General features: G+C 48.6%; 1 protein-coding gene and 1 long non-coding RNA gene across 44 annotated transcripts in view; one reads left to right on the forward strand and one right to left on the reverse strand.

Moving 5' to 3' along the window:
• Nucleotides 1–510: 510 nt before the first annotated feature.
• Nucleotides 511–17,780, reverse strand: LOC127493626 (uncharacterized). Of its 7 annotated transcripts, XR_016211093.1 has the most exons (6): nucleotides 17,317–17,774; nucleotides 9,668–9,734; nucleotides 5,358–6,430; nucleotides 1,699–1,814; nucleotides 1,241–1,411; nucleotides 511–824 (listed from the first exon to the last, which is right to left on the reverse strand). It is a non-coding gene; the product is annotated as an uncharacterized LOC127493626 (long non-coding RNA). The 7 variants fall into 7 exon arrangements; XR_016211096.1 differs by lacking the exon at nucleotides 5,358–6,430; XR_016211094.1 differs by lacking the exon at nucleotides 1,241–1,411.
• Nucleotides 17,769–18,381, forward strand: part of SCMH1 (Scm polycomb group protein homolog 1) — a 232,624-nt gene continuing 232,011 nt past the window's right edge. For 9 of the 37 annotated variants that reach the window (XM_051857880.2, XM_089300875.1, XM_089300884.1 and 6 more), the window contains exon 1: nucleotides 17,872–18,035. The gene's annotated coding sequence lies outside the window, so the exon portion shown is untranslated. Of the gene's footprint in view, nucleotides 18,036–18,381 lie in introns of all 37 variants that reach the window. The other 28 variants (XM_070078662.2, XM_051857887.3, XM_089300886.1 and 25 more) reach the window with 17 other exon arrangements.

Genomic DNA, 18,381 nt, shown 5'->3' on the forward strand with positions numbered 1-18,381 from the left:
CTGAGAGCCAGAGAGCTGTTGGTGGAGATTTCAGGTCTGAAGGCCAGAGAACCAGGAACCTTAAGGGCAGTAATTCCCAGCTCAAGCAGGTAGAAGGCAAAAATCTACCTTCCTCCAGCTTTTGTTTTTGCCCTATTGGGGCCCTCAATCGATTGGATGTGGGTTACCAATATGGGAGGGTCATCTGCTTCACTCAGTATACCAATTAAAATGCCAATCTCTTCCAGAAATACTTAGAAATAATGCTTAAGGAGTTATCTGCCCCCCATCTCCCCCCCAACTCCCCGCTGCCGCCTGGTCAAGTTGGTGCATAAAGTGAGCAAACCACAAATATGTCTGACCCACAGACAGACAAAGCCACCCACACATGGCTACTGGAGTGGGATTAGTCATAGAGAGGAGGCATCAAGAGGCAAATGGAGAAAACGGAGAGCTTAGGGTCAGAGTGTCAAGTGTTAGGGTGAGGAGTTGAGTCTGTTGCTGCCTAACACATCAGCACAAACTCAGAGACTTGAAACAACACCTGTTTATTATGTCACAGGTTAAATGGGCCAGGAAGCTGAGCCCAGCATAGCTGAATCTTCTGCCTAGGATCTCACAAGACTGCAATCAAGGTGTTTTCTGGGGCTGGAGTCTCATCTGAAGTCTGACTGGGGAGGGATTCACCTCCTTGCTTGCTCAGATTGCTGGCAGAATTCACTTCTATATGGCTGGAAGACTGAGAGCTTCACTTCCGGGTGGCCCACTGTGCACTGCCTGGGTAGGGAGGGAGTGGGAGGTGCAGACACGCCCTGGGCGCCTTCCATCTTCTTTCCCACCTTTACCTATGGTAGATAGAGTGTGGGCATATGGACATTGGAATCAGTCACAACTGTCACCTCCCAGACAGTTCTAGGTGAGTTTGCCTTCTAGAAGTTCCAGGAGAATCTATTAACACAGAGGGAATGTGTGACCAGTTCTTAGTTATCCCACCAACTTGAAGTCGGAAAAACTGGGTACTTCATTCATTTGGGGGCCACACTCAGCTCCTAGAGATGCTGCCATTCTTTGCTGTATGGGCCTCCCAACCCAGACAGTCCACCATGTGGCAGCTTCCTTCTTCCACACCAGCACAGGACTGAGAGACTCCCCAAGATAGGTGCTATGTTTTCATGCAATGTAACCATGTCATCCCTTACATCACTGATGGCATTCTATCCACCCCATCACCAGTTAGAAGCAAGTCAAGGACCATGCCTACCCTCAAGAGGAAGGAGTTACACAAAGTCACAAACATCAGCAGGTGGATGATGGGTGACCACCTCCAGAACCTGAGATAAGGCTTATCAAAGATTTTCCTGGTGCAGCTGGTGGGCACAGACTTGTGGGATCGGAGAGCTCCGAGGACTCATCTCTCAGTATTTCCCTTTTCCTGGGAGAAAGCAGAAGTCCAGAAAGACTGATGCACCTCTGAGTGTACAATGGAGACAGCCTGGAATCCAGACACTCTTACTTCCAAATCCAAACACACTCCACTACCTCTCTCTCTGCTTATTGTCAGGACTTTGGAGCCAAAAGAGATAAATTTAGGCACATTTTGAAACTGCAGCTCAGTGGACATTGAAATTTCTTGGAACACCTACAGAATACATCCCAGTCCTTATCATGACAATCAAGGGTCTTTGACCACCTGGTCCTACCAAGCTTTCTGCATCTCACCTCTTGCCATTTCACCTGCTTCCTAATGTCCCATCACAGAGATCTACTTGACACTTCCTGGTGGAAGTGTCTCCTTTCACATATTCCCCACCAGGAATGCTCTTCATTTCCTACACCTAGAAAATAAACAAAACAAACAGAAAAATAAATATAATTACTTATCCTTGGAGTCCCAGTTCAAATGCCATCTTCTCTGAGAAATCTCCCTCAATTTTTACAGGCAGGAATAATCACCCCCTCCATTCTGCTCTTAGAATCTTGTGTGCTCTCTGTCACACGCACAGCCCTTGTCACATGTACGATAGTTGTTTTTGAATTCTGTTTCTCCTATGACACTAGAAAGACATGAAACCAATTTGGCTTAAACGAGTCTACTGTGCCAGCTGGCCCTGTCAGAGGCCTCCCGCTGAGCTGACACCAACAAGGCTAATGAAAGTGTTTATTTCAAAGCAGATGTCTCTAGAAGCTCATTGAAAGTCAAGGAAAGGCTAGCTTGATCCCCACTCAATTATTTTTTTTATTTGACAGGTAGAGTTATAGACAGTGAGAGAGAGACAGAGAGAAAGGCCTTCCTTCCATTGGTTCACTGCCCTAATGGCCGCTACTGCCGGAGCTGCACTGATCTGAAGCCAGGAGTTGGGTGCTTCCTCCCAGTCTCCCATGCAGGTTCAGGGACCCAAGCACTTGGGCCATCCTCCGCTGCCCTCCTGGGCCACAGCAGAGAGCTGGACTTGAAGAGAAGCAACCAGGACAGAATCCGGCGCCCCAGCCGGAACTAGAACCCGGGGTGGGGTGCCAGCACCACAGGCGGGGAATTAGCCTAGTGAGCCATGGCACTGGCCATCCCCACTCAATTATATTCTCCCTTATAGCTCACCCAAACTCAGAGCTCACCCAAACTCATTTTGCTCCATTCAGCAAATCAGTCCAATGGATTGGACAGCACTGGATAATCATTTAACAAGGATATTGATGTATACCAAAGACTGGGCCTATCCTAAGAGTTCAGGTTACAGGGAAAAAGACAAAGAAAGGCACAATCAAAAGCCTAGGGGCTTTGAAATAAACAAAAACAAACAATGAGCCTGATTCAAAGCCAGACCCAGTTACTTACTGGCTCTTTGGTCTTGAGCAAGTTCTTTAACTCTCTGAGCTCACTCTCCTCAGTCAAACTGGGGCTGGCCACACCTAGTCCGTAAGGGTCACTGTGTGGATTACACAAGATGATGTACAAACCTGCTCCATCATGGCAACAAATGTCAGTGCTATGCTACTTACCCATTGGTGGAGTGCCAATAACACAGGCAATAATGATCGATGCTGTAACAGGTGCAACGTGCCAAGAAAGCACAGTGAATGGAGGCACTTGTTCTACCAAATAGAAATAGAAGGAAAGGAAAGCTTCCAACAGAGGGTGAGCAGGAATTGACCAGGGGACCATCAGAGGGGAAGCAGGAGAGCTCTCCCACACCTCTGCTCCCAGATGAGGTGGCCTTGAGGTCCTGAAGTTAATGGAGAGACAAAATAATCTCTTCCTTCTGTAACAGAGGACTGACATTTCTATTTCTTTGCTGTGCTGGAGAAAGTCCTTTTTCTCTCAACCAGAAATATGAAATAATCCAATTTGCAGCTAAATTAACGCTGAGAATTGAAATGCATTGAATTCCAAAGTTCTGATTCTAAGAAGAATGTCAAACAAGTCTCACCCCCGATGTGTGTGACACATTTTTGAATACATTTTAGAAGGAGTTTGATGCTGTAAAATTGAGACATATGTACATGAGCGTGAAATAGTTGCTGTGGGAACACTTGGAATCTCCAAACATTTTTACTTCCATAATTTCACAACCTCAGTTACTAGAAGGCGAGAACTAGAAGACCACCTGGGGTCCCACGTCCCCATCTCCCTGATGGGGAGGCCAGGACACAGGGAATGACCTGTCCAAGACCTTATGTCCAAGTCTTAGATGTCTGTCAATGGAGTGCTGACCTTCAAATCCTGTGCTCTTTTTTGTCTACCTATTCCATCTGAAGGACTGGTATAATTTAAGGGTTGGGTCTTTGATCTTTTCCAATTGGACACTTTAGTAGATGTTCGTTTTGAAGAAAATTCATTTCCTTTGGGTTCATTTGGTTGCTTTTAAAAAAGATCAGCACTAACTTGTTATAGCCCACCTCAGGTTCTTTACCATCTCCTTAATAACATCCTGATGGTGATTAAATAGCAGAATAGGAAAGGGATTTTTAGAGGTCTCTCTGGCTCAGTTCCCCTTCCACCAGAGAAATCCTGTTCTTGAACATGTCCAGTGACATGCTGCTCCTTTTTCCCAGGAGAAGTTAAGCCCCGTTTGGCCACGGCTCTGAGTTTCATTAGGCAGAACTCTGTTTCCCTGTCTAATCTGTCTGTTAGGAGAAAGCGAAGAGGGCACTAGTGATCCCTTAGTGAGCACCATTCGGGTACCGCGCACATGTTAGGGCTTTGGATACACAAGTATCATTTCACTTGCCTCTTTTAATGTACTGTGGTTACGGGTTGAGTGTCCTTCATCCAGTGTTCTAGATTTTGGAGCTTTTGTATTCAGGACTAGTCGTGTAGACTTTACTGGTTGAGTTGGCCCTAATCCAATAAATCCAAAATCTGAAATTCTCCTAAACTGGAAACTGCTAGAATCACGGTGAAATGCTCAGGCTTTGGAGCATTTCAGATTTTGGATTTTTAGATCAGGGATGTTCAACCTGAATCCCAATGTGTAGACTGAAAACCAAATCGTTCAGAGAGTTTCAATGATGTGCCCAAGTTCATCTGTGACAGTGAAAGATTCAGTCCACAGGCCCTCTGGAACACACAGTGGCCTCGTCTCCCCCTGCCTCCTGTCTCGCTCCAGTACAGCCCTTTGAGCACGCTGCCCTGAAGTTTCCCTTTTAAAATAGAAAGCTCCAGCTTAAATGCCTTCGATGGCTCTTCAGTGCCACTCGAGGTAAATAGTCCAAACTCTCTAGCTTAATAATCAAGACCCTTGACAATCTGGCTCCAGGCAGAATTTGCCGGCTTGCTTTCCCCTACTCTTCCAATACCCCCTCGGTTTTCCATGAGGATGCCTGTCTCTTTGCACTGGCTGTCCTTGCTGGCTACATGCCTTCCCCTCTTGCTTTAAGGTCCACTCAAGTGGCACCTCCTTGGTGAAGGCATCCCCAGATTCGCTGGACAGAAGGAACTCCTTTGCATTGTCACGTCCTGTGTGGTTCAAGAGTTTCCAGGACACAGGGATTGCATTTTACTTTTCTTTGCATTCTCTGTTCCTTGCACATAGTAGGTATTCCACGGATATGTGGGGGAAAAGAACTGAGGCTTCACCCTTCCCCATAGTAGCCCTTCAACGATTTGAGGGCCTCACCAAGGCCTTGCCCTATCTCATTCTATTCCTGGTTGTTTTTTCTCTAGGCTGGAGACCCTGACCCTTCCAGCTGTTTCTTGTCAAGTCTGATTTCCAGAAACCTTATCTGCTCATTTGCTTTGGAGTTACGATTTGTCAATATTCCTCTTCTAAAGGACAAAACTTAATAACCCAGGCAAGCTCTGGCTAGAGCAGAACAAAGAGAAAGAATTCCAGTCTGTGATTTAGAGGGAACCTTACTGTGTGCCAGGAGCCCAGGCCTACCTTATCTTCTCCCCGCCTTCAAGAATCTGATGAGGTAGGTGTTACTTCTCCTGTTTCATAGATGATGATATCAGCCATGTGGCAAGGCACTTGAGAGTTAACTTAAAGCCACAAGCCCAGAGCACAAAGTGAACTTGTGGTCAGCTAGTACCTTTAGATCATTTTTATATCAACTGCTGTCAAGTTAGTATTATTGCTTCCTGTTACCACCTAGTGATAGGCTTAAGGGCAACTGAGGACAAAAAGAATCAGTGCCTTTAGTGGGGTGTGAAAGCACAGAGAAAAGGCATGTTGGATTAATGACCAACTTCCTAACAATAACAACCTTTATCTAGGAGCTCAGACAGAGCCTGGAATTTCTCAGCCACATAGCTTCCTGGAACTATTTTTATTTGGTATTTTACAAGAGGAGCAAGAGCAGAGCGTCTTAGATAAACAGTGAGGCTTGGGCTCAGCATGTCTCTGCAAAAGCACATGCACCAACCGCATCCGAGTCGCCAGTGGGGCCCTGTGTTCCAGGGCAGACCAGAAGGAGGCTGCTGCTGGTCTGTGGCCTGGGCCTGAGAGCGCCCCACTGTGCACACTCATTCCATAAACATTGACTGAGTGCCAGCCATGTTCCAGGCAAGGTGAGAGGGGCTGGGGATATAATGAAGAATAGAGAGGGAGAGAGGGAGCGTTCCAGCCTTCTAGAGCATATAGCAGGGTAAGACAAGCACAGGAGCACACAGGTGAGCATCTTAGTGCAGTGACCAAAGTCTGGGCCCAGGCTACTAGGAGGAATAAGAAGGGGAGCACTTCTCCCCTCCTGGGGTGCGGAGAGAAGATAAAGCATCAGAAGTTCCTGGGAAAGGTAATCTTTTAAAAAATTATTTCTTTATTTGAAAGGCAGAGAGACAAATGTACAGACATCTTCTATCTGCCAGTTCACTCCTCAAATGCTTGCAACAACCAGGGCTGGGCCGGGTTGAAGTCAGGAACCAGGAGCTCAGTCCGTGTCTCTCACGTGTGTGGCAGGGGTCCAAGCGCTTACGCCGTTACTGCTGCCTCCCAGGGTGAGCATTAACAGGAAGCTGGAATCAGAAGGGGAGCTGGGAGTGGAACCTTGGTACTTTGATATGAGATGCAAGTATCCCAAGTTTTGTCTCAACTGCTGTACCAAATGCCTGCCTCCAAGGGAGGGTAACCATAAATGATAAGTAGGGGTTAATCTGGCGAAGGAGGGAGCAAGAAACAAAAGAAGTTCTACTTTAGGGCAGAACCTTAGCATGAAGTTCCCATAAGGTGTGGGAAGAATTCTAACAGCTTAGTCTTTAATTCAAGTACAAGAGGCTGAGGAGATGAACAGGATTATCACTAAGCACCTCTTGTGTGCCAGGCACTGTGATAAACCCTTCGCATACATTATTTCAGATCATCAACTCACTGTGTGACTTTGAGCATGTTTTCGCATCTCTCTGGACCTCGCTAACAAATTGAAGACTCAATAAATTCTAAGCTACCTTCTAATCTCTGCCTCTAATGAAACTGAGTAGAAAGGCATTGGGATCTGCAGCCTATCTGCCATGTTTGCAGGAGTGCTGTGAGGATGATCAAGCATCCAAGTGACAAGCAAAGCATCCAAGAGGATTCTACTAAACTTAGAAACTTTGACCAAGCATATCATGTGTGCAGGACTTGGACAAGATGCAGACTGAAATGACTATTTGGCAGGGTGGGCTGTGATGGATTCCATTGGAAAGGATATGATCGTGAGCTGGGGGAGCTCAGAGTCGGGAGAGATCACAGCCAGCTGGAGGGGATGGCGCTTGTGATAGGCACAGGTGCACAGGAGTTGAGGAAGGCTGAGTGTGTGTGTGTGTGGGGGGGGTGTTCTGCACAAGGGAGGCAAAAAGAGCTGGACAGGTCAACTTCTGTCCATTCGTCCCCGCCACCCCCTGCACATCCTCTGCTCCCCCTACTTATGTTCAGGATTCTTTACTGACAGTGGAGACTCTGCCTGGTTCAGCTGTATCCACACAAAGCCACTTGCCATCTCTTATACGTGCCCTCAGGTTTCTGGCCCTCCTGATACCTCTCAATACAGTGCTCCACTCCCATAATATGCCTATCAACTTTGCCCACCCATTTCTCAGGGCCCTTCTAAAATGCCATCTGTTTGGGACACATGTTTGGCACAGCAGTTAAGATGCTGCCTGGGACATCTCTATCCCAGATCAGAGTGCTTGGTTCGAGTCCTGACTCCTTTGCTTCTGATCTACTCCCTGCTAATGTACACCCTGGAAGGCAGCAGCTGATGACTCAAGTACTTGAGTTCCTGCCACTCATGTAGGAGACTCAGACTGAGTTCTAGGCTCACGGCTTTGGGCTAGCCCAGCCTTGGCCATTGAGTATTTGGGGTGTGAACCAATGGATGGACGAGTTCGCTCTCTCTCTCTCTCTCTCTCTCTCTCTCTCTCAAATAATACAACAAACAAAAAGGTAAACATAAAATAAAATGGCATCTTCTCTATGTAACCCTTTCTGAATGTCTTCCAAACACCAGAACGTTTGGATTGCATTTCTCTTATAGACACTTGGAATTCTCTGCCTTGTACTATAATACCTGTGCTCACCAGACTGTCAGCTCCTTGAGGAAAAGTGCTGTGCCATGCTGATCTCCCTCCCCAGGGCCTCACACCTGGCAGCACTCAGCAGCTGAGCGGGTGCCATCTCCCCAGAAAACACATGCACCGGGAGCAAAGTGGTTGGAGAGAGTCTCAACGAACTTGCAGTCTGACCACCACTTAAGGAAAGCTGGGATGGTCCTCTGTGCCCTGTGGTTATTGCAGCCATCGTCGTGCTAAACTCAGGCATTTGTTTTGGTGGTGTCAAGTCCACCTCTGGTGCTAACAGAAGACTCTGTTAGCTAATTCCGTTCCCTAACTGTGTCAGGAATGGGAGCCTGAGAACAAAGCTAGGGGTGAAGAGGAAGTGTGTGGAGCAGGTGTAAGTCTAGATGATTGATTCAAAGGAAACCCATCCCAGTGGGTGAGAAGAGTATTATAGAGCCACCATTTGGTCGAGACACGTCAGTCTGTGATGCAGCACATTGCCCCTACTTTATGGAGGAGCAAACTCGCGGGAGTTCAGGGGCTCAGAAAGCTGACTATGTTCGAAGAGGGTCATAGGGCTTGTGGCAGAACTGAAACATGAAGTCAAGTCTGACCCTCTCTGCTGTATCATCTCTGCCACTCAACACCCCAGGTGCAGAGGAGGGGACAAGGAATTCAGACTCTCTATGACATTCAGGTTCTTGGGGAAGTAGATCGGAACATTTCCAATTCTTCTGCTGATTTAAAATTTAGTATTCACATGAGAGCTGTTTGACTCACCCGTTGAATGATCTTAGGCAGCCTTGAAAAAATAAAAACTGGCCAACAGCCAGAAGAAGGTGTGAGAGGAAACAGCAAAATCCATTGGCCACGGAGAGCACTTACGTGTGTTAGTACCCTCAGCCCCAGCCCCCACCACACACACGTTCTTAAAGCACCACAAGCCATTGCTTCTATTTCCTGCACTAGCTGCTTATCCTGGGTCACCAAAAACACAGTCAAAGTAAAATACTGTTCCCTCTATTGTCAGTGACAGAATAATCGCTCCTTTTTGCTATCTTTTATGCAAGGCCCTGCCAGGTTCAATTCCATAATGTAGTATACGAAACAGCAGCTCTGGAGGTTTCTAGCATTCCTTCTTAAAAACATACATCCTGGTTAATTTGCCTATCTTCTTCCTTCTCCATGGCTTCTGTACTTCTTGGCTTTCCTCCATCTGTGGCTTTTCCCAAACCATATTCTTCTCTTCATGTGAATTTTGTTTAATTTTTATTTATTTATTTGGAAGGCAGAGAGACAGATAAACAGAAATCTCACATCTGAAGGTTTGTTCCCCAAATGCCTGCAATAACTGGATTTGGGCCAGGCTGAAGCCAGGAGTCCAGAACTCAGTCTGGGTCTTCCAGGTGAGTGGCAGAGACCCAGGTGCTTGCGAAATCACTTGCTGCCTCCCCAGGTGTGCACTAGCAGGAAGCTGGCATCAAGCACTCCAATGTGAGATGCAGGCATACTCAGTGACATCTGAATTGCTATGCCAAATACCCACCCTGGTCCTTGGTCTTTAACATTTTTCCAGATCTTTTTTAAAAATTTAGTTCATGATATCTAGGAAATGCTGTTCCCAGAGCTGTGAAATAAAATGAGCTGAAAGTGAACTACAATCTAACTTGAAATACAACAATTGTGATTTATCTTTCATCATACGGAGATGCTTACCAGGTCCTGGCTGGGAAGAGAGCAATCGACTCTTCTTGAGACATGTCAGAGAAGCTTTGAGCTGGATCTAAAAAAGAAACAGGAATCCTCAAAATGATACATACATTGTAATTTGATTTGCCTTTTTATTCATTTTTAAATCTTTTGACACATAAGTGTACATATTTATGGGGAACAGTAGAGGAAGCAGATAGCATACATCATGTGTAGCAAGCTTGCAAGACTCTCCTTCCCACCAGACCTTGGTGGAGACACTGTGTGAACCAGGTTCATGATCTCAAGAAGCTTTCAGCCCAGAAAAGGAGTTTAGAAGTGTACCCCAATAATGGCAGCACAAGGTCTATTATGCCACGGACAGAGTTACAGAACAAATCACCAAGGAAGTTGGCAGAGAAATGTTTAAGAGAACATTTCTCACTGACCATAGAGTAGGCAGAGGTCTAAGATAGCCCCCAAGATTCCAGCCCCGTGTTGTCCAGCTCCTGTGGAATCCCTGAACAGCGACTATGATGAATTTACCCTTGCAGGTTGGTTATACCATGTGGCACAGTTGACTTTCAAGGAGGGAGACTTAAGTTCAAGTGGGCCTGACTTAATTATAAGTCTTGTAGAAGTTCACTGTTCTCTGACTCATTGAAGAAGGGAAATCAGAGAGAGCCAAACAATGAGAAGGATTTAATAAGAGAGCGATTCTCTGTTGGCAAACAGAGCACGAGGCAAGGACCGAAGAGTGGTCCCCAGTTGACAGCTTGTAAGACAATGGGGATCTCACTCCTGCACACAGGGAAACGAATTCGGCCAACAACCTAAAGGAGCTTAGGGTAGACATTTCCCTCATCAAGCCTCCAGAGACCTTAATTTCAGCCACACCATGCAAAATTTCTGGCCAATGGAACTAAGCAGGCCAACAGATGTTCTCTTAAGATGCTCAGTTTGTGGTAATTTATTAAGCAATAATAGAAAATCAATATAAGGGGGCAGGCATTTGGCCCAGTAGTTAAGTCACAGATGAAGACCCCTGTACCTCACCGGTTTGACACCCAGTTGAGGCAGCAGTGATGGCTCAAATAGTTGGATTTTTGCTGCCAACATGTGAGAGCTGGATTGAATTCTCAGCTCCCAGCCCAGTCCTTGCCCAGTCTCATTCTTTGTAGGCATTTGGGAACCAGCAGATGGGAGCACTCATTCTCTCTTTCTTTCCTTGCCCCCCACATCTGTCTTGCTCTGTCTCTCAAATAAGCAAGAATTTTAAGTTTTAATGTGTTAAGACCTTTTAATTAGTATGTTCATATAAGTTAATGTTTCTTTTTAAAAAAAAAGGAAAAAATATAAGCACTAATAACACTGTGCTTTCATGGTTGTAACATTTTTCCCAATTATGGGCTCTTTACACTCAGGCTACATCTAATGATCCTTGAAACCTTGGGGAGACACACACACACACACACACACACACACAGAGGCAAAACACAAGTATTCACCAAAATTCCATTGATTTTTATGAAAGCTTAAATGAGACACAAGGACCTGATCAGGACTTGGGTATATTCTGTCTGTTTCCTTTTCCCAAAGATGGGCAGACTAACACTGAGCCCAGGGACTGGACACAAGGATGCAACACCCTCAGTCTAAAACTTCCAGGTCTATTCAGGAGGAAGGCAGGTAACCCAACCTCAACTGCCCCAATGCTGGCATAGGTGGATGTTCTTCCAGGGAGCACTGTTAGAGACATCGTTAATCAGGACACCCCTGTGTGACCTGAGAGCCACCATGTTCTAAAGGATACCCACACACCCACCACCCCAGCCCAGCATGGGTCTCAGGATTTACACTTCACTGTAAAACTTTAGCTGTAGGTGAAAGACAAATTAAGTATTTTTGAGCATCCAAAAGAGAAGGTAAAAATCTCTTAACTTCATTAATTCATACTTATTTCTTGCATTTTTTTTTTTTGACAGGCAGAGTGGACAGTGAGAGAAAGAGACAGAAAGGTCTTCCTTTTCCATTGGTTCACCCCTCAATGGCCGCTGCAGCTGATGCACCGTGCTGATCTAAAGCCAGGAGCCAGGTGCTTCTCCTGGTCTTCCATGTGGGCGCAGGGCCCAAGGACTTGGGCCATCCTCCACTGCACTCCCGGGCCACAGCAGAGAGCTGGACTGGAAGAGGAGCAACCAGGACAGAATCCGGCGCCCCAACCGGGACTAGAACCCAAGGTGCAGGAGCCGCAGGTGGAGGATTAGCCTATTGAGCCACAGCGCCGGCCTATATCTTGCATTTTTTAAAATATGAAACAAGAAGAAACACAATGAACTTCGCGTATCTTCCACTTTGCCCACAAATAGTTAAAATCCTGTATCCCCTTCCCTAACAGCACTCCCAATCCCAAAACCCTAGTGTTAACCACTATTCTGACTTTGGTGCATACTGTTTTCATGCATGTCTTTATATTTTTACTACATGTGAGTTCCTCAATAAAACTGATACTCTTGCTTATTTCTCACTAAGAAAAGGTATCAGTGTTTGGCACAGCAGCTTAAGTTGCCCATTGGGACGTCTGCATCCCACATCAGAGTAGCTCTTTCAAGTCTTGGCTACTCTGCTTCAGATCTAGCCTTCTGCTAAGGTGTATCCTGGCAGGAACAGGTGATAACTCAAGTACTTGGGCCCCTGCCACCCATTAGACACAGATTGAGTTCTGGGTTCCTGGCCTCAGCCTGGCCCAGTCTCAACTGTTGAGGGCATTTGGGGACTGAACAGTTGGATGGAATATCTTGGTCTCTCTTTAAGTAAAATAAAAATTAAAAATTAAAACAAGTCACTGTATGTGAGTGGCACCATACTGCTTATATCTTTTTGTTGAATCTTGTTTCTAGATATTTTTCATGTTATTACATGTAGTTTGAGATTAGAGGTTGACAAATTTTTCTGGAAACAAACAGATAGTAAATATTTTAGATTTTGCAGGACATAAGGTCCATTGTAGCACAAAGACAGCCACAGGAAGCCTGGCTGTTTAACAATAAAACTTTGTCATGTAATTTCCATGCCATGAAATACTGCTATTTTTTTTTTCAACCATTTAAAATAAAACTATTTTAGCTCCTTGACCAAAAACAAACAGAAGAGGGGGCAGATTTGGCTCAAGGGCCACTGTCAATACTGTTCCAGCTAATTCATTTTTGTTGTTACATAATATTGTATGCATATTCATTCAGAAAATATTTACTAAGCTTCTATCAAGTGCTGCTGTAGAACAGACACTGATCTTGCTTTTAAGTAATTTACTGGGTGAGTAGGAAGAGAACACATGTTAGCCAATAATGCGGCAGACGTGATGAAGACCCTAGGAGAGAACCGTATGACGCGCTCCCAGCAGTCGGGGCAGGAGCTCTCCTTTCACACTGACACAGTGGCTGAGGAAGCAAGTTCTGGAGCTGGGCTCCTTGGGCTCCTCTTCTTTTTCCACCATTTCCCAGCTATGTGACTTTGGACAAGTTCCCTTACCTTCCTGTGCCTGGTTTTCTTATGTGTAAAATGCAGTTCATAATAATACCTCCTAGGTAGGTTTGTTGTGAAAATTGTCACAAGAATAATGCACATAGAGCACCTAGAAGAATGTCTGGTTCATAGCAAGCATCGTGCTCAGATCCATGTTAGTTTTTATTATTCAAGCTGGATGTCATGAGAGACTTCATGAAGGCATATTAAATCAGTTTTTTTTTTTTAAGTAGGATTCAGACATACAGAAGTGGAGAGGAAGGCATTCTATGAAGAGAGAACCATATATGGAAAAGCTCAGAGCAGCACAGGACAAACACAGGAAACTACAAGTGAATCAAAAGGTAAGTAAAGGAGAATAGAGAGGAATGCATTCAAGAAGAACAGTTGTGGCCAAACCATGGAAAGCCTTGATGGAAAGCCTTGAATGCAAGGCCAAGGCTAAGGAGTTTGAACTTTGTCCTGTAGGTGAGGACTCGGGAGACACGATGCTTCCAGGATCTGTCAGCCATGGGAAGGAAGTTGGAGGGAAGGGTCAAGAGTTTCGGTTACATCTCCCACTGCTTGGGAAGTGACCTTTAGGAGGCCAAACGCTGTTTGGTTTGGAAACTGGATGTGGAGGAGGGCAGGGAGACATTTTAAAAAGGACTACCAAAGCTTTTGGCCTGCGTGACTGAGAGTGTATGACCCAATTAGCGGAAACGGGGAGCACAGATAGAGAGGGTTTGGGATGGAAAGGCATGATTTTGATTTTTAACCTTTGAAGTCTGAGGCCTCCATGTGGAGTTGTCTAATGGAAGTGGAGCTGAGAACAAGTAAGCCTAGAGAGAAGGCGAATGATACCGGCTACATGCTTGGGATCCTTTCAATGGCTCCGGAGCTTATGCTCAGCCCCAGGAAGAACCTGAAAGCAGAGGAGTGGAGGCCAACCCCGCAGCTCATAACCAACTGCAGCTAGTCTTCCCAGCGCTCTGAGACAGTCCTTCAGACCCTTACTCGGAGGCTGCTCCATGGGATTCCACTAAACCTGCATTCTTTACTTTCTTGGCGTTAGCAATGTGGAAGCAGGGGGCAGGCATAATGCCAGCAGAAACTTCATGAAGTCATCGTGAGAACTCCAAAAACACAGGTGGAATACAGGTAGCTCTTCCCTTCTCAATAGCCCAAGAGGATTTCTTAGTAAGAAAGCCTGGTTGTTACTGGTTCATGTGCATAATAAGTTAAAAAAATACTACATTTTATTCTAAATCTATTCACCTGCTATACATACTATAAAATATTTTTTAAAGATTTGTTTATTTGAAAGGCAGAGTTACAGAGAGGCAGAGGCAGAGGGAGGGAGGGAAAGAGAGAGAGAGAGAGAGAGAGAGAGAGGTCTTCCATCTGCTGGTTCACTCTCCAAGTAGCCTCAATGGCCAGAACCGAGCTGATCCGAAGCCAGGAGACAGGAGCTTCTTTTGAGTCTCCCACATGGGTGCAGGGGCCCAAGGTCTTCAGCCATCTTCTACTGCTTTCCCTCACCATAGCAGTAAGCTGGATCAGAAGTGACACGGGGCTGGCGCTATGTCATAGTGGTTAAAAGCCGACACCTGCAGTGCTGGCATCCCATATGGGCGTCGGTTCAAGTCCCTGCTGCTCCTCTTCCAGTCCAGATCCCTGCACCCATGTGGGAGACCTGTAAGAAGCTCCTGGCTCCTGGCTTCGGACTGACATGGCTCCAGCCGCTGTGGCCAATTGGGGAGTGAACCAGCGGATGGAAGACCTCTCTTTCTCTCTGCCTCTCCCTCTCTCTCTGTGTAACACTGACTTTCAAATAAATAAATAAATCTTTAAAACAAAACAAAACAAAAAGAAGTGAAGCAGCCAGGACTTGAGACGGCACCCATATGGGATGCCAGCACTGCAGGCAATGGCTTTACCCACTACACCAAATTAATATGTTCCATCTTAATGGAACAAAACCTCAGCTCTTGGAAGATCTCCAAAGAAAGTTTTCCAGACAAAAGATGTTCTTTTTTTTTTAAAGAGTTATTTATTTATTTATTTATTTATTTTGACAGGCAGAGTGGACAGTGAGAGAGAGAGACAGAGAGAAAGGTCTTCCTTTGCCGTTGGTCTACCCTCCAATGGCTGCTGCGGCCAGCGCACCGCGCTGATCCGATGACGGGAGCCAGGTGCTTATCCTGGTCTCCCATGGGGTGCAGGGCCCAAGCACCTGGGCCATCCTCCACTGCACTCCCTGGCCACAGCAGAGAGCTGGCCTGGAAGAGGGGCAACCAGGACAGAATCCGGCGCCCCAACCAGGACTAGAACCCGGTGTGCTCGCGCCGCAAGGCGGAGGATTAGCCTAGTGAGCTGTGGCGCCGGCCTATTTATTTATTTTAAGTCAGAGTTATACAGAGAGAGAAACAGAGGCAGAGAGAAAGAGAGAGAGAGAATGAGAGAGGTCTTCCATCCGCTGGTTCACTCCCCAAAAGGCCGCAACGCCCGGAACTGCACCAATCCGAAGCCAGGAGCCAGGAGCTTCTTCTGGGTCTCCCACACGGGTGCAGGGGCCCAAGGACTTGGGCCATCCTCCACTGCTTTCCCAGGTCACAGCAGAGAGCTGGATTGGAAGAGAAGCAGCTGGGACTCGATCTGGCGCCCATACGGGATGCAGGTACTGCAGGCAGCGTCCTTACCCGCTATGCCACAGCGCTGGCCCAGAAGAGGTTTTTTTTTTTTTTTTTTTTTTTTTTTTTTTTTTTTTGGACAGGCAGAGTGGACAGTGAGAGAGAGAGACAGAGAGAGAAAGGTCTTCCTTTGCCGCTGTTTCACCCTCCAATGGCCGCCGCTGCAGCCGGCGCACCGCGCTGATCCTGGCAGGAGCCAGGAGCCAGGTGCTTTTTCCTGGTCTCCCATGGGGTGCAGGGCCCAAGCACCTGGGCCATCCTCCACTGCACTCCCTGGCCATAGCAGAGAGCTGGCCTGGAAGAGGGGCAACCGGGACAGAATCCGGCGCCCCAACCGGGACTAGAACCCGGTGTGCCGGCGCCGCAAGGTGGAGGATTAGCCTATTGAGCCACGGCGCCGGCCTTTTTTTTTTTTTTTTTTTTTTTTTTTTTTTTTTTTTTTTTCAGAAGAGGTTTTGATACCACGGCTGTCTTCTCACTTCCCTCAATACAGTATGTAAGGCCTTGGCCCACCCTCTGCAGGACTCCCAGGACCACCTTGCAGATGCTGGTAACTGGCCACCCTCCTCCCATCAGCCTCCCCGACTTGACTGCTTCTCAGAGGAGGGGTCACAGCCTGCGGAGGGTCAGAAACAGCCACCAACAGCATCCACAAAAGCAGCAGGAGAATCCTCGCTCCACGGGGCAGAGTGGAACAGAACAGGACACCTGCCCGGGTGCTGCTCAGGTGGCGAAGCAACACCGGATGGGAATAAAAGGCCGTAGTCTGGGCCCCCGCTTACCAGCCCTGCACTTCCAAGTGTCTGTCCCTTGGCCTGGAAAGCCAGTGCCTGTGAATTCACCCTCAGGGCATAGCTTGGGCCTTGCAAACTTCTGAAGTGCAAATCTGATTAAGTTATTTCCCTACTTAAAACTCTTCAAAAGCTTCTTAGAACTTACAGGGAGTATCCAGAAACCTTTTGCTATCGGGACGCCTTTCCACTCCAAAACTTACACCAACAAAGCTATTACATGGAAATAATTTTTTAATGGAAAATAGCCACATTTTCTAAATAAAAAATTTAAAGAGTGGTGTTTTAACATTTGTGCAAATCTGTTTGAATGTCTGGCTTAGCAGGAGACAGCTGGATTCTAAAATCTGATTCTGCACTTACTCTGTGGCCGCGATCACGTCTATGACAAACCTCATGCACATTCATGAGAGAATGAGTGAAAAAAAAATTAGCGTTGCTAGGAAGATACTCTTGAGTTCACTGGTCCCTGAGCAGATCTCAGGGACACGCACGGTGGAAAACCCACAGCAAGGACCTCTTTCCTGGATAACTCCTTCCCCGAGTTAGCGCAGCACCGGCACCCTGTCCGGGTCTCCCCGAGCCTGCCGCCCCGGCCCCGGGAGCCGGCCAGCCCTCCCTCCGCCTGGCTGGCTGGTTCAGGAGCCGACTCGGACGGGATGGCTCGGAGGTGCCTCCCCTGACTCACCCCGGCAGGGTCAGTTCTCCCTGCGGGCAGAGCACCGGCTGCAGCCATCCAGGCGGGCCAGGAACCCCACTCGGTCATCCACCAGCTCGTTACTGCCAGCGTGACGTGGCTGTTAGCAACGAGCCCGAGCGGCACCGAAGGAACCGGTGCATTCCGGCCCACCGGGGCTCACTGCTGACGGGACGCGCCGCCCGAGCCACCGACGCCGTCTGTAATCCACCAGATCCTGGACGGTTCCGCAAGCACTAGCGGATCGTTTCGCACCGGCCTTCCGCTTCCGTGTCCCCGCGTTAGACAAGAAGGCCGCGGAGCGGAGGTGCGAAGCCAGGCGCCAAGGTCGCCGCACGGCCAGCTGAGGGGGCTGGGCTGGGGGGCCGGGGGTCGCCGACGCAGCGCCGCTCCTCCGCCGGCCGTCGCAGACCCCCGCTCCACCCCCTGCTCGCCAGGCCTCCAGCCCCGCCCCCGCGCGCGAGCCCCACGGCCGAGGCGCGCGCCACCTCGCGGCGGGAGGTGCGGGGCGGGGCCGGGCTACCCCCGCCCCCCGCCCCAGCCTCCGCCGTCGCCTCGGTGGAGCCCCCAGCCGCCCGCAGCCCGCCGCCGTCCGGAGCCGTCCGCCGCCCCCCGCCCGCGCCCTCGCCTTCCCCCCTTCCCTGCGCCGCGGAAACATGGCGGCGGGAAGGGAGTGAACCGCCCCGCGCCCCGCGCCGCCGCCGCCGCAGGTAAGCGCCTCACGGCCGCCCGCTGGGGCACCCGCGCCTGGAGGGGCCGCCCGGGGCTGAGGCGGCGGCGGGACCTGCGCTGCCGCGGCGCCCGCCCCCAGGCCGGGGCTGTCAGTCTGTCGGGCCAGCTGGCCTTCTTGGGGGGGTGCGCCGCTCCGCCACCCTTCCCCGGCAGTGTCAGCCGGCCCGAGTCCCGGCGGCCTGCTCGGCGCTGGCGTGGGGCGGAGGGGTCCAGCGCCCGGCCATGGCCCTGACGCGGCAGGCGCGCCGGGGGCCTCGTGGGGGTTCGCTCGGTCCGGGCGGGCGCGGCCGCGGTGGGCCCGGGGAGCTCGGTGTTGTGGGGTCC

Source organism: Oryctolagus cuniculus, chromosome 7 (assembly GCF_051225735.1).
Source record: "Oryctolagus cuniculus isolate XC-2025 breed Fujian yellow rabbit chromosome 7, ASM5122573v1, whole genome shotgun sequence".
In the NCBI taxonomy this organism is placed as follows: domain Eukaryota; kingdom Metazoa; phylum Chordata; class Mammalia; order Lagomorpha; family Leporidae; genus Oryctolagus; species Oryctolagus cuniculus.